This window comes from Drosophila mauritiana, chromosome 3R (genome assembly GCF_004382145.1).
Source record: "Drosophila mauritiana strain mau12 chromosome 3R, ASM438214v1, whole genome shotgun sequence".
NCBI lineage: Eukaryota > Metazoa > Arthropoda > Insecta > Diptera > Drosophilidae > Drosophila > Drosophila mauritiana.
This window is the reverse complement of record NC_046670.1, coordinates 1,153,045-1,167,167: the sequence shown is the minus strand read 5'-3', so window position 1 is coordinate 1,167,167 and position 14,123 is coordinate 1,153,045. Positions and strand designations below refer to the sequence as shown.

The 14,123-nt window shown below is 37.3% G+C and overlaps 1 long non-coding RNA gene across 1 annotated transcript; it reads right to left on the bottom strand.

Annotated features, from left to right (window-relative positions):
* Positions 1-4,856: 4,856 nt before the first annotated feature.
* LOC117144697 lies at positions 4,857-12,934 on the bottom strand. Its single transcript, XR_004459653.1, has 3 exons — positions 12,545-12,934; positions 8,195-8,284; positions 4,857-5,544 (listed from the first exon to the last, which is right to left on the bottom strand). It is a non-coding gene; the product is annotated as an uncharacterized LOC117144697 (long non-coding RNA).
* Positions 12,935-14,123: the final 1,189 nt, after the last annotated feature.

Below are 14,123 nucleotides of genomic sequence, written 5' to 3'. Positions count from 1 at the left end.
AATTAGTTGTACCTGTGCAAACATCTTAAACTTCCTCTTGCATTATAAGTATGTATCTATCAAATCTGGCAACGATACTTCTGCCCTTGTTTCAGAAAATTTTAGTTCGGATGGACTGCATTTCAATTTAGCTTCTGCTACTTTTGAATAAGGAGGGAAAATCCTTGGGCATCCTTGCTGCTTATTGAGCGCTTTTATATTATTATATTGCTGCTTTGTAAATCCATTTTCAATTAAGAAAACTAAAGCATTATCAGCACTCATTTTAATAGGATGATTTGTCTCAATTTTCTTTTTTTTTATCATGTATGTTTTCACTGCTTATGTTTTTTTTTAATACAAAGGCCGTTTCTGCCTGCTTCGTTTTTTTTTTGCGGAAATTGAAGCAGCATATACGAGAAGTGGTGTTCAATGCCCTTGTTCTGCAGCCATCTTATTTGCTGATTATTTGCTGCATCTTTATATGTTAACTGTTTTCGACCATTGCATAGTGTCATTTCTGGCTGTGGCTGGAAGCCACAATGAATGATTTCGTTTGAATCGCTCCAACATTCTATTGCATTTCCTTAAGTGCTTGTTCACATAAGCAATAAATTGATTCACTTTCTTTGAAATCGTAATCTTTTGCTCTTTAGTCACAAAGGTCTCTTTTATATTTTCCAAAATATAACTGTTAAAAGCGTCTGCATGACGTTTGTTGTTGCTCCAAACATCCAGCAGCACGGCATGACTAAACTCATACACACCTACAACATAAAATGTTTCGCAAAAAGGGGCAAAAAACATTAATACCATTTGATTCCACATATATTTGTTAAAAACATACAACATTAACCTTGGTGCTTCTTTGTGCCATTCAAAAGTAGTATTCCACAGAACACTAGAACGTTTGTTAGTAAGCAATTAAAAATACTCACAAGCAATACATTGGACAATTCAACAACAACACACAATTATCGAAAAACATATATTAACTATTACTTTACAAACTCTGACTTGTTTTTTCCATAATTAAAAATAAACTCAAAGTTTACTATGAAGACAATTTTTCCGCCAATTTTCACAATTCGAAGCACCTCTGAATCAGCTTACTTTGAAAGCGCGCCAAAAATAAACTATTACTTGTAAAAATGTTCTTAAATTATTTTTATGCTATCTTGTTATTGGGAATCAAAGATTAAATCAGCCTTAAAATATCAATCCCAAAAAAATTACATTAACAAAATTTCCGGCTTTTTACCCATAGTGCATGGGCCGTCATATTTTGGTGCCAGCTTTTGATAGGAAGTGTGTCTTGCGCCAGATCAGATCCCCGACGACCGGGTTTCTTCTTTTTTTTGCTGCTTTGCGGCGTCCTTCATGTGCGCTGTTGCCTCCTTGCGTATGTTTCCAAGTCTTTTCCACTTACTGTATCAACAGCGTATTCGGTAGTCCAAGTTCCCTACCGAATATGAGTTGTGCTGGACTGTATTTCGTTAATTCCGAGGTACTCCTGTTGTACGCCAGCATTAATTCTGGAACTCGTTCGTCCATTTGTTTTGCTCATCTCCTAAAAGCTGCGCAATCATCATTTTACGTCCTTTGAACTATACACCGTTGGCAAAAATCAAAATCTTTGGAGCTCCAATCCTCAATATAAGTCCTTCCCGACAGATTCGTACAGATGCCTCTGCCGTTGCTTGCGGAATTTCTGCTAATTCTACTTCGAAAATTGGTCCACATTTTGGGTCCGTGGTAGTGGTTCCACCAAGTCTACGCACAGAGTTTCGAAGGGCGCTTCGGCAATTCTTGTCAGCATTTTTCCAGCCGCTTACTGTTGCGACACTTTGTATCTTTGACAACACATGCTCCTTCTCACAAACATCTTCACGTCTCTTGTCAATTGTGGCCAGAAGTATCTGTCTTTTACTCTATTCACTGTTTTGAGGGCGGGCTCCGTGCTATTGTGTTCTGCCAGCACTCGCTGCATTTCTTCCTCCTTTACACATAGCTTCCAAGTTTTTTGCATTCCTCGGTTTCCATTTATTTAGGTTTTTAATTCGAGTCTACCATCCTCTATTCGGAATTCCTCGTTGTCTTTTTGACTTTCCACTTCTCGTTATTTGTGCTCCAACCTGGTTGTTGTAAGTAAATAGTATGCTAGGTTTGTTGAAAAGTATGTAACAGGCAGAAGGAAGCGTTTCCTACTATATAAAGCATATTCCTGATCACGATCAATAACCGATCTAGCCATGTCCGTATGAATGTCGAGATCCCAGGACCTTTAAAGATATTTTATTTTAAAATGTTTTCTCAATTTATTACCTAATATCTATCGATATCCCAGATAAATGATTAAATTTTGCGTTCGCATTTACACTAGCTGAGTAGCGGGGATCTGATAGTCGGGGAACTCGACTATAGGATTATCTTTTGTTTTTTGCTTACAATATATATTATGCTTATTTATTTTATGTATCTTAATTATTTTCTCTTATATAAATCTTAATGTGCGCATTCTGCGTCACAAAGAGTTGAGTTTGCGATATGTAAGTTAACTAAGTTAACCGGACCGATTTTCCGGACACTAGCACTGATCAAATTGCTGATACAGCGTTTGGCCGGAATCTCTTACGTAGTCGGCAGAGTTCTGCATATTGGCAGAGGCCGCAATGTTGCCTTTTTATGTTAGCTTTTAAGTCAGTTCATTTTGAAGGTTCATTGAAGCTCCAATCGAGTGAAACTCCGACAATCACCGACTATCGTGAAATCATCTTATTATTTGCAACTTGACTGAGTCTCTAAGTCAAAAAGCAAAGTAGGGTAGTCACACTTCCACCATTATCGTCAAAATGCTGGATACGGATACTAGTAAAACTTTGTTTAAAATGGTAACCTTGCTTACCAGCAAGGTAATTTTGCCGTATGACGGATCGGCAGCAACGTGTGCGTCTGTGTGAGAATTTCTGGGATGACTCCTTGCGCGTTTTTTCTCAGGACTCAGGCGCAACCTGACAGATCTGCTATTCGCGGCAAAGCAGAAAGACATGCACAGGGCACAGGTGTATTTGGCTCCACGAAGCTACAGGATGGCTCCAGGAAACACACCGGATCCTATGGAAGTTGACCCGTCAGTCTACAAAACAATGCATCCCACGCCCTGGCTTGCCAAAAATCGAAGCCGGCCGCGTGTGGCCGCTCGGCCCCTCACAAAGTGCAAAGTGTCAACCACGTTGATCAGGCCCCGAACACCTTCGACATGGATTATACCACTGCACCCTCCAGTGCAGCGGGAAAGGGCGACGACGATGCCATTCTAGAGTACGACTCTGAAACTATTAAGTTTGTAGGGGAAAATCTCTGCTATCCGTCATCAGACGAAGAGAAGCGGGGATCGAAATAAAACCTGGTAGACAGGGGTGCGGCAAAAATTTCATCCGAACATTTAAGGGGTTGAAAGGGATCCGCCCGGCAGAGTCCCCAAAAGAAAGTAGAGAAATTTGATATCACACTTGCCCCGATGTCAATTTTATCAATGTAGGGTGCTCCGACGCACCACCCTTAGAGTGCTTTTATAAAAATGATCCTTATGAGGCTCTTAAATACAATACGTCGGTGGTAGCCACAAATCGGACGATTGACGAGGAGCCCATTTATGCCATTTTGTACTCATACCCCATGGGGCCAGTTGACTTCGTCAACGCCGAAATTCAGGAACTGCTTAAAAACGGCATTATCCAAAAGTCGAAGTCCCCCTACAATAACCCTATATGGGTCGTAGACAAGGAAGGCACTGACGAAGCGGGCAATAAAAAGATGTGTTTAGTACTGGACTTTCGCCAACTAAACGAATGGACGGTAGCCGACAAATACCCCATGCCAAATAACTCAATGATATTGGGGAATTTCGAAAAAGCCAAAAACTTCAAAACCGTCGATTTGAAGTCTGGCTATTAAACTCGCTGAACGCGACCGTGAGAAGACATCGTTGTCAGTGAACTGATGAAAGTATGAGTTTTCACAAATACAAATAAATAGGCCTCAATATAGGAAAAACATGACACGATATATATCAAACTATATAAAACTATTGGGAAATAAAATTAGAAAAAAAAAAATTAAAAAAAACTTACAAAATGTGGGCGTGACCGATTTGGTAGCCTTGGGGCGTTATAGTGGGCGTGGCAAACAGTTTTTTGGCAAATCGATAGAAATTTACAAGACTAATAAAATTATGAAAAAATATCGATAAGTGGTTAAAAAATGTGGACGGTACAGGTTTGGGCGGTTGTAGGGCGTTAGAGTGGGCGTGGCAAAATTTTTGCAAATTGTTAGAAAGTTTCAAGACTAAGAAAATTATGAAAAAATCGGAAAATTGGTTCAAAAGTGTGGGCGTGGCAGTTTTGGGCATTAGAGTGGGCGTGGCAACAAAGTTGCGATGCGTCTTTGTCTCTAGAATCTGTATGCTGAATCTCAACCTTCTAGCTTTTATACTTCCTGAGATCTCGACAGACGGACATGGCTAGATCGACTCGCTATATTGCAATGGAAAAATATTTACCACCCCCCAAACGATCTATTTGATCCGAGATCAGTGGCAATGGAAACTTATAAGAAATCGTATTTAAGTTAAGCTCACGATAATCGATACACAACCCGTCACTACCGTCCTTCTTTTTGCAAATGGAGAACTACATTTGTTCTATCTTTCCTCTAGCTAACAGCTTCTTATCTGCGCTGAGTCAATATGGGCGCCTTTGGACAGTTTTATTCATATCTATTAAACCAATTTCCAATGCACCTGTTTACTTATTTGGTATCCCAATTACGAAACTATCGGCATAATTTTCCAATATATTTCTTAATTTATATTTATTATTATCACTTAATTCTGTATTGATGTCAAAAATTATTTCCACACTGTTCTCAGGTGCATTATTCTGAACGGCATTGATAATTTTGGATATGTAAATACTAAATTTACCAGATTCAATCAGTACACCGATTGGCCAACTTTCCCACAAAAATGGCACATGGTCTGCAACTGCGCTCTTAACTTCTTCTTTTCTGGGCCAGAATCATCTTCGTTGTTACGTGTCTTGAAGGCGTAAGCTTGAACCTGTTGCAGAAGCTGATTGCGCACCATATTAGTCCTAAACACCCAACGCAACAAATTATTATCGAGTTGTGCCATGTGAGCCAACGCTACCGCTCCTCCAAATTCTTGGCCTTCCATTTAGACAGCAACAAGGTGACATTGCGACTTCTTCTGGGCCAAGCTCTCTCCAGGTTTTGGACGTCCAGTTCCTTAAACTGGGGCCATGTGATGCCAGCGAAGCATATCTGCGACAGCCATTGCGATGCACTGGCTTCTAACGCTTTGCTCAACGCTATTACGAGCGCATTATCTGCAAAGATTAAATCCACAGTGATGCACCATGCAGGTGGATCCGCTCCAGCGCTGTCAGCGCAGAATTTTGGCGTTGCACTATGGTCCAGAATTCGATTTCTTTGGCATAAAGTCTACATTTTTATGTCAATATATCGTCCTTTAGCAATTATTTTCTAAAACAAAAAATTTCATATAAATAAAAAACAGAAAACAAAATTGACCGAAAGCTCCTTTTTATGAGCTTTTAAAGGTGCAATGTTTAACAGCTGAGGACAATTACCGTCAAATTATTTTCTTATGTTTGCAAGTGGTACGATTGTTGATTCGCACGATTGTAATACGCATCCATAAATTATGGTAAAATATGGAAACAAAAATCGAAGGTACGTTGTTTTTAGCGTATGTAGTTAATATATGTGTAGTTGTACTGTTTTTGTGTTGTGTTTATGTGTATTTTAACAGATAATTCTAAAGTGTCCCCTGTGTTTCGTGGAGTATAACTAATTTTCTGACAATTTCTGACAAAAGTTAAAAACGTCTGTACCTTTAACTATTCTCTTTGACAATAAAGTAATATCTTTTGCTAATTTTTGCTCGTTTTCTAACAATTTGATTTTATATAATAGGCAAGTTCGAGTTCAAAAATAGCGGCCTCCTGGACATTTGGAGGCGTAACAATATGTTTATGTTTCAGATTACAACAATAATCTGGAATCGAAACAGAGAAGAGATTGCCAAAAAAATATTACATTTTGAATTATTCATTAAAAGAAATCTGCCCGAGAGTAACAGACAACTTGACCGATATATATTGCAAAACATACTAAGTGGATGGCGTCTAAGATAAAAATTCTTGTTCGTGATTTTGAAAACTCCAAGACAGCACAGCAAATATATAAGCACAAGGCTTTTAAATAAAAGCCATAACAGCGACATATATCCGCCCTATAATGATGTGATCGAAGCAAAATTACAGTGCCGACCAGAGGGTATAAATGTACTGGAAAATACTGCTCAAGTGCTACTACAAAATCTCTATATCACCAACGATCCATAAGGTACTCGTCCATGGATTTCAAATCAATAATTGGGCGTTGGTTCCACTTGGATGCCTAGGCGAAAATGCGAATGAATCCCGAAATAAACTTTACAAAAGGGACCGACTATTACATGCCAGGAAAAATAGTCAAATCAATACGATGAGTGATATTTTACACAAAGCGATAGATTCCTCGGACCCACTATTATCAACAATTTGTTTAAGAGAAAGAGAGTGAAAAAATAGGAAAAAACGTCTTTTGAAGTCTAATTTTAAACATTCACATTCTGATTCTGATTCGAGTTCAGACTTGGAAACTAGAAGAAGAAGAGGGCGATTATTCATAAAACAATATATCTAAACACACTTATTATATTTAAAAAAAAGAGAGAGAGGGCGTGGTCGCACGGTCCATTTTGTGTGCAAACTATTTGTGATTTAACAACAAAATGTACAAAGTTTGAATACTTTATGGCAAAAAAATCGAATTCTGGGGAGTCTCATCCGTTTTGTTTATTAGCTTTGTAATATTGTTGCGGCAGCCCAGGAAGTTCCGATCAGCTCAACCAGTCAAACTTCACTGCAGGGGTTTTCTTACTTTTACCTTCTTCCTCATATTCTCTAATGTCTATACTCACTGCCGTTCACTACATTGTCATCTTACTCTAACACACTATTTATGACAACCCGATCGGACCTCACTCAGCTGCAGAGGCTGTCCGTGCCTTTCCCGCAGTGCTTGTCAGAATTTTACCGCAATTCTACAATTACATCAGAATATGAAATCATAGAAATAATACCCAGAATTCGAAGAGTCCCGCTCCGACATATGCTTTATATGGTCGGAAAAGGTTCCTTCTGCTTGTTACATACTTTTCAACAAATATAGTATATCCTTTTACTCTACAAGTAACGGGTGTAATTACCAATACCAACAATAATACAATACGAAATTATACAACTCAGATCGAACTGTACACCCATGCAAGTCAAATAAACTTTGAAACGGCTGACACGGCAGGTTGAAAGAACCGTCAAAAAAGATCGATAATAGTACGAGAAACCGGGTGTTGCTAAACGTGGCTCCTGACACCGGTTAAGTTGTCACGAAGTACCACCGGCCATTTGCCGAGCTCGGCATATTCTTTTCTTGGCGAGCTGAAATCCAGACGTGGCCATCTCCGAAATCCCGGAGCTGAAGGGACAATAATTGTCAGCACCGGACATAAATTACGTAAAAAAAACACGTATGTACTTACATGCAGCGTGTACCGATATCTAAAAATAATTTAATCATAAATCATATTTTTGAATAACATGGAGCTTCCCTACTTTTAAAAGCTAAGCAATTTAAGTCGCCTTTTAATATATACTTGGAGCTACTCCGATGTATCGCAACGGCCGCCAGGTCGGGACCTAACTTCAGCGGCGACAGAAATACGTATATGAAGTCATTTTTATTATTTTACATTTTATCAGTATTAAGTACTTCGGAGGCCGGATAGACTGGTGATCCTGATGATGAATATACATAGTGAGGTATTTGCGCCACCCAAACCGGACACTTCATTATTTCGAAGAACTATAAACAATAAGGCACTTCTTTAATTTCCATACTGTAAGCCATCTGCGCATTATGCGTTAAAAATCATTTCTTTGGAAACAAATCCTAAAGCAGTTTTGCCTGCTCTCTTTGAATCTTCTAAACTTAAGGATCCAAGAGCATTGCTCTCCCAAAATAGAGTATTCTTAAAACAGTGAGGCTTCTCCTCAATCATACTTACATTTTATTTTTAGTCTTAAGCTGATATCCGAATAAAGAACTTCTTTTGACCTTCGTCAAAATATTTCTTCTCAGCGTTGTCCTTGGTCAACTGACGGGATTCAATAAAAAATATAAAAACTATTTTACAATATATACATATATTCTTTAACCTTTTATCTAAATACTGTATTATGCAGTACTTAACAAGAGAGAACGCTATAGTCGACTTCCCCGACTATCAGATACCCGTTACTCAGTTGGTCCAAGTGTGACCGAGAATGTTAAAATTTTTTCAGGAAATCGGTAGAAATCGAGGCAAAAAATTAATTTAAATGCTATAAGGTGTGGCCGTAATAAATTTGGGCTGCTTTTGGGGGTCAGAGTGGGCGTGCACAAAATGTTTTCGGAATAGCGATGAAAATTGACAAACAACTCATTTAATCCAAAAAAATTAAATCATTTCTCAAAAATGTGGGCGTGTCAGACTTGGGCGGTTTGTTGGCTTTAGAGTTTTTTTGGAAATTCGATAAAAATTGACATGGCTAAATAGCAAATGGCGTTAGAGTGGGTGTGCCAAATAGTTTAACAAACTTGTCTATTTCTCTAGAATCTGTATGCTGAATCTCAACCTTCTAGCTTTTATATTTCCTGAGATCTCGACGTCCATACGAACAGACTGGCGAATAAAAGTAAACGAGCAAAAATGCAAGCACGTGACGTTTACGCTAAACAGACAAGACTGTCCTCTGCTCTTGTTGAACAACATACCACTCCCGAAAGCAGATGAGGTAGCGTACCTAGGAGTACACCTTGACAGAAGACTCACATGGCGCAGGCACATTGAAGCCAAAAAAAACCCAACTTAAACTCAAAGCCAACAACTTACACTGGCTCATCAACTCTGGTTCTCCGCTCAGCCTAGATCACAAGGTCTTGCTCTACAATTCTATATTGAAACCTATCTGGACCTATGGCTCACAGTTATGGGGCAATGCCAGCAACAGCAATATTGACATCATACAGCGAGCACAATCAAAGATTCTGAGAACCATCACTGGGGCACCGTGGTACGTTCGGAGTGAAAACATCCAAAGAGACCTAAATATCCCATCAGTTACCAACGCAATCACGGAACTTAAGGAAAAATACCATAGCAAGCTTTACACGCACCCCAACCACCTAGCGCGAGGTCTAATCCAGCTCAGCAGCCGTTCCCGTCTCCGGCGAAAGGACCTACCAACCCAGCGAATAAATTATTAGGGCCGTTTAATCATAGAACAGCTGGAAAAATAATACAACTGTTCAAAAAATACTTGTTATAGTTAAGATTTTTAAACTTATTGTTAGTTCTTATACAAGAAGATTCAATAAATAAAAAAAAAAAAAAAAAAATTAAAAAAAAAAAATAAATAAAATAACTGTAGATAGCTGTTCCTGTAATTTCGGGTTTGCTTTTATCCGAACAATATTGACAGCTGCACTATTTTTTACACGTTAGCAAACATACGTTTCAATGGTTTGGTATTTTTACGGCTACTTTACACTTAAATGTAATGAGGAAGGCACTTGACATTAAAAGTAAACCTCAACCCAAACCACGTCTAAATAAAACTTATTGATAAATATTTTAATGACATTAAACCGAAGATTGAATGCAACTAAGAAGATGCACACTGCATATATTCACGTTGTTCCTAACTTTTTATATAAGAAATACTATCCCCAATATACAGGTTTTCCAAATGCGCAGGGCCTAAGACTAACTTTACCACCTTTCTGCCGTCAACTGCATAGTTTCCGATTTAACAATGAAAATGTATTATACTTTGGGGCAAATTTTATTATGCGGGCCGATAAGGAGTGGTGTTTTTATTCAGGACGTTGAGGCACCGTAGCATTCAAATACCGCATCCCTACAATTTGATTTACATATGCTTGTGAACTTTTCCTTCCGTGCATTCTCAAAATTATTCTCCGGAGACTACTTTTTTGTCCAAATTTTATTAATGTATTCTCATATTTTCTGCTATTAATGTCTGATCGAAATACGGAAGACTCTCACACTAGTGAAATACAAACTTGTATTTGTATATGGTTGCCGGCTTCTCTCGACTGTCGGAAGACAACCTATTAATTTAACAAATATATTTTCCGTTTTTAGTACCATCGACATTTTGAAAAAAATGTTTTTTTTTTGGAAACAACATTTATTTATTAGATACACGCGGGTGCCAATATTTCTTTTATGTTGAAAACAACAGCTGGGTAGGATCCTTTTCAATCCTTTCCACAGTCTGGATTTAGCTGGGATTGTAAAACACTTGTTGCGGTTTTAAAAGAACTGACCTTGTTGCTTAGCTCGAAATTTTGCAACCTAGGGCAACTTGGGAATGCCGACGCCGATGGCTAAGACGCGTCAACACCATTTTTTAAGCTTGCTCGATCTAACTCCTCCCCTGTTTTCTGAGTACTGGATGTTGATGGTGCCATATCTAAAGCTGTGGTGTACACAAACGGGTCACAGTCCAGTGTGCTGTGTCATCCATAATAAAACTGCGAGCCAACAGCTACTCCGGTGGAGAGAGTCCGTGGTGCAGTGCCATCATAAGAAAGCTGTGGCTGCAAAAAAGGTGGCTTTACACGCCGCAGTTTTGATGCGCCCCCAGCCGATATAGGCCCATGGTCCTGTGGAGTTACAGTCATGGCCCCCGCCGAGATTATCGGTCCGGCTTGCGGGGGGTGTTCTGGCGTGCTCCCGGACAGCAGGTTTAATGGGGTGGGCGTGTTATTACACTCATGTTCTCAGCGCTTATGACGTATACAAATATCCACTCCAAGTAACACACAGTGGAAAATGATGCACTTTGATCCCAAGTCGGTTGACGACGATGTAGATAGCCTCACGATAAATAATGAATTATTCGAGTATAACGAATACAGACTCGAACATTTAAGTGTAAAGGAAGTTAACCACACAACGGCAATTTTTGATCAATAAAAATGTTTTTAAAGTGCGATCGGAAAGTGATTTTATGTCGTTAAACAATTTGTTGGTTATTGTTTTCAATTAAGTCGTATTTCATTCTGTATTGTAATGAAATCATCGTGATCAGGAGTTCCAGCTAACCATTTCCAAACAGTGCCTAACTCATTAATTCCCCATTTGATCTAGTTGATATCATTTGTGACAAAATTATTCGATTTACTGTAGTTCGTAAGTTATTTCCCATTGTGACCTTTTATTTGTATCATTTTTTTTATATATCCTGATTAAAGATTGATTATTTCTTTATAAAAAATTTAATTATTTACGTGGAATAAGTCGGCATATGATTCATAAGTAAGAACATCCTTTTTATCTTTGAACAGGAAAATTCGTGATTGGAGTAATCAATTTCTGAAGTGGCTATCATTACGAATGGTGTTAAAAGTAATAAGAAATAATTTTTCTGTAATTTTAAAAGAAATATAATATTTGTTAAAACTTAATATTGTCTTTGTGAATAATTCTGTTTCTACTATTGATTATTATTTTGTAAGGTAAGTTTCCCTTAACAACCTGATTCTTATATCTTGTTTTTAGTTTATATCTTTCTTCATGTTTCTTTTCATAAACCACTTGCCCTTCATGATAATCTCTCGTTCCTAACGACCTTCATTATGTGTTTCTAACATTTTTTCTTGAGTGTTCTTCAATTCTATTATATAGAATATCAAAAGGTTTTTGATTTGTTGTAGAATGAATGCTCTGATTGAATTCTTTTGCGGTTCTGATAAATATTTCTGAATAGTCAATGAGATTAAATTCTTCTTTTATGCAACGAGCTAATTCTGTTAATGTTGAATGTTCCCTTTCAACTTGTCCGTTCGAGGTACTGTGTCTGGGGTATGCGAAAGGATTTAAATTGAGCAGAGATTCATTATCAGTCATAATTACTTTGGCTTGGGGAAATTGTTAAAGCTAATTCTCGATGTTTATTTTTCTACTAGGAATTTTGAATACAATGCAAGTTAAGAAAATAAGATTTTGCGCGTAATAAATATCGAGGTGTAAATTTTCTCCTTCTTTAGTTGGAATAGGAGCTTCCCTATCAGGATTTTAATTGTATTATATTTATTTTCGTTGCAAATGGTACAATTTTTAATGTTTTCCTTTAATTTGATAAATAAATTTGGCCAATAATATAATCTATTGATTTGTTTTTTAATTTTCATCTAGTCCTTATCTTCATTATTCTCTACGTCTTGCAAAAATATTTTGGTAAAATTAAATTTGTTAGTAAAAATATTTTTTAAAGGTAATTGAATATGACATTCGATTATATGTCGTGTCTTATCTAAAACTCTCAATGACTCATGTATTGTATACCTCGCCGTTGTTAATAACACTTCTTGCTGAAACTGATTTAACGGTTTACGGGTCTCATGTATTACATTTTCAAAACTACTTTCAGTAGAATGCTGTGTATTTTGATCTGAGCTTGATTGTTCTAATAATAATATTATTTATTTTTATTCGAAGTAACGCGTCAGCTACGACATTTGTTGTTCCGCGTTTATATATTACTTTTGCGGTGAAACTTTCTGTTAAAAAATGCCATCTTTTCATTTCTACGATCGGGTTTTTATCTGAGATTGTAAAAGATAAATTTTGATGGTCTGTTTGTATTTCTAGACCGATTACTTCATATAAGGTTTTATATATGAAAGTAATTGGTTTATTTTCCTGTGATAAAACTGCTCCGATAGCTACATCTGATGCGTCTGTTGTCAATGTTAATTTTTTGTTATATTCTGGTTCAACTTGTGCTATTAAATTATGTTTGAGTTCGTTAAAGGCTTTTACAGCTGGGTCATCTAACTGTATTGTTATTTTTGCAGACATTCTCCTAGAAATTTTACCATTATCTCCTCCTAAGTATTTGGTTAAAGGTTTGGCAATTTTTGAGTAATTTTGGACAAATTTTCGGTAATATCCAGTGAGGCTTAAAAAACTTCGAAGCTCTCTAATTTTTTGCATAGGATACTTCATAATTGTGGAAATTTCTTCAGGATCTGTTTTAATGACATTGTGAGAAACAATATAACCAAGAAATGGTGTTTCTAATTTATATATTTGAATTAGATCGGCATAATGTTGTTCATTTGCATTTGAAAAGATTATTATATCATCCATATAAACATGGCAAGTTTTTCCGACTTGTTCTTTTAACCCAAATGGCATACGTAAGAACTCAAAATATTCCGTTGTTAATAGAAAAGGCTGTTCAATATCAGACTCTTTCATTAAAATTTAGTTAAATACTGATTCCAAATTAATTGTTGAGAAATATTTTGACTTTCCTAAGTTAGATAATATTACAGACAGGTCTTGCATCGAGTATCTGTCCGGTATTGTGTTTTCGTTTAATTTTGTATAGTTTGACCCTTTTTGGGTACTACTAAGACTGGTGAATTATAAGGTCTTCTACTTGGTCTTATAATTTGTTTTTTTTTAGCATTCTATCGATTTCACGAATGTGCCGCAATGAAAACGAAATGAATTAATTACGTGCATTTCAAAACAGAAATTGGTAAGATATATTCACCAGCTGGCGGCGACCGAGAACCCCGAAACAATGACCCCTGTCACCGACGTCGTCATCGTCAGTGGCTGGGGCCTTTGCTGTGGTCCGGGTCACCAGTTGGTCACCAGGGATCGCAGCGTGAGCGGAGCGACATCTAGAGCCCAACAATAATGAAAAACATGAGGGAACGATATAGTCGATTTCATCGACTATCAGATACCCATTACTTGACTACAGGCAGTGCTAGGGAGTGGGCGTCTTTTAAAATAAACTTGAGCTGCGTTTGCAACTCGAGTTTATACGGATACAAAATATATATTCCTAATAAGTCTTTTAAATAATTGGAATTTTTCCTTCTAGCCGCCTAAGTAATTATCAAAT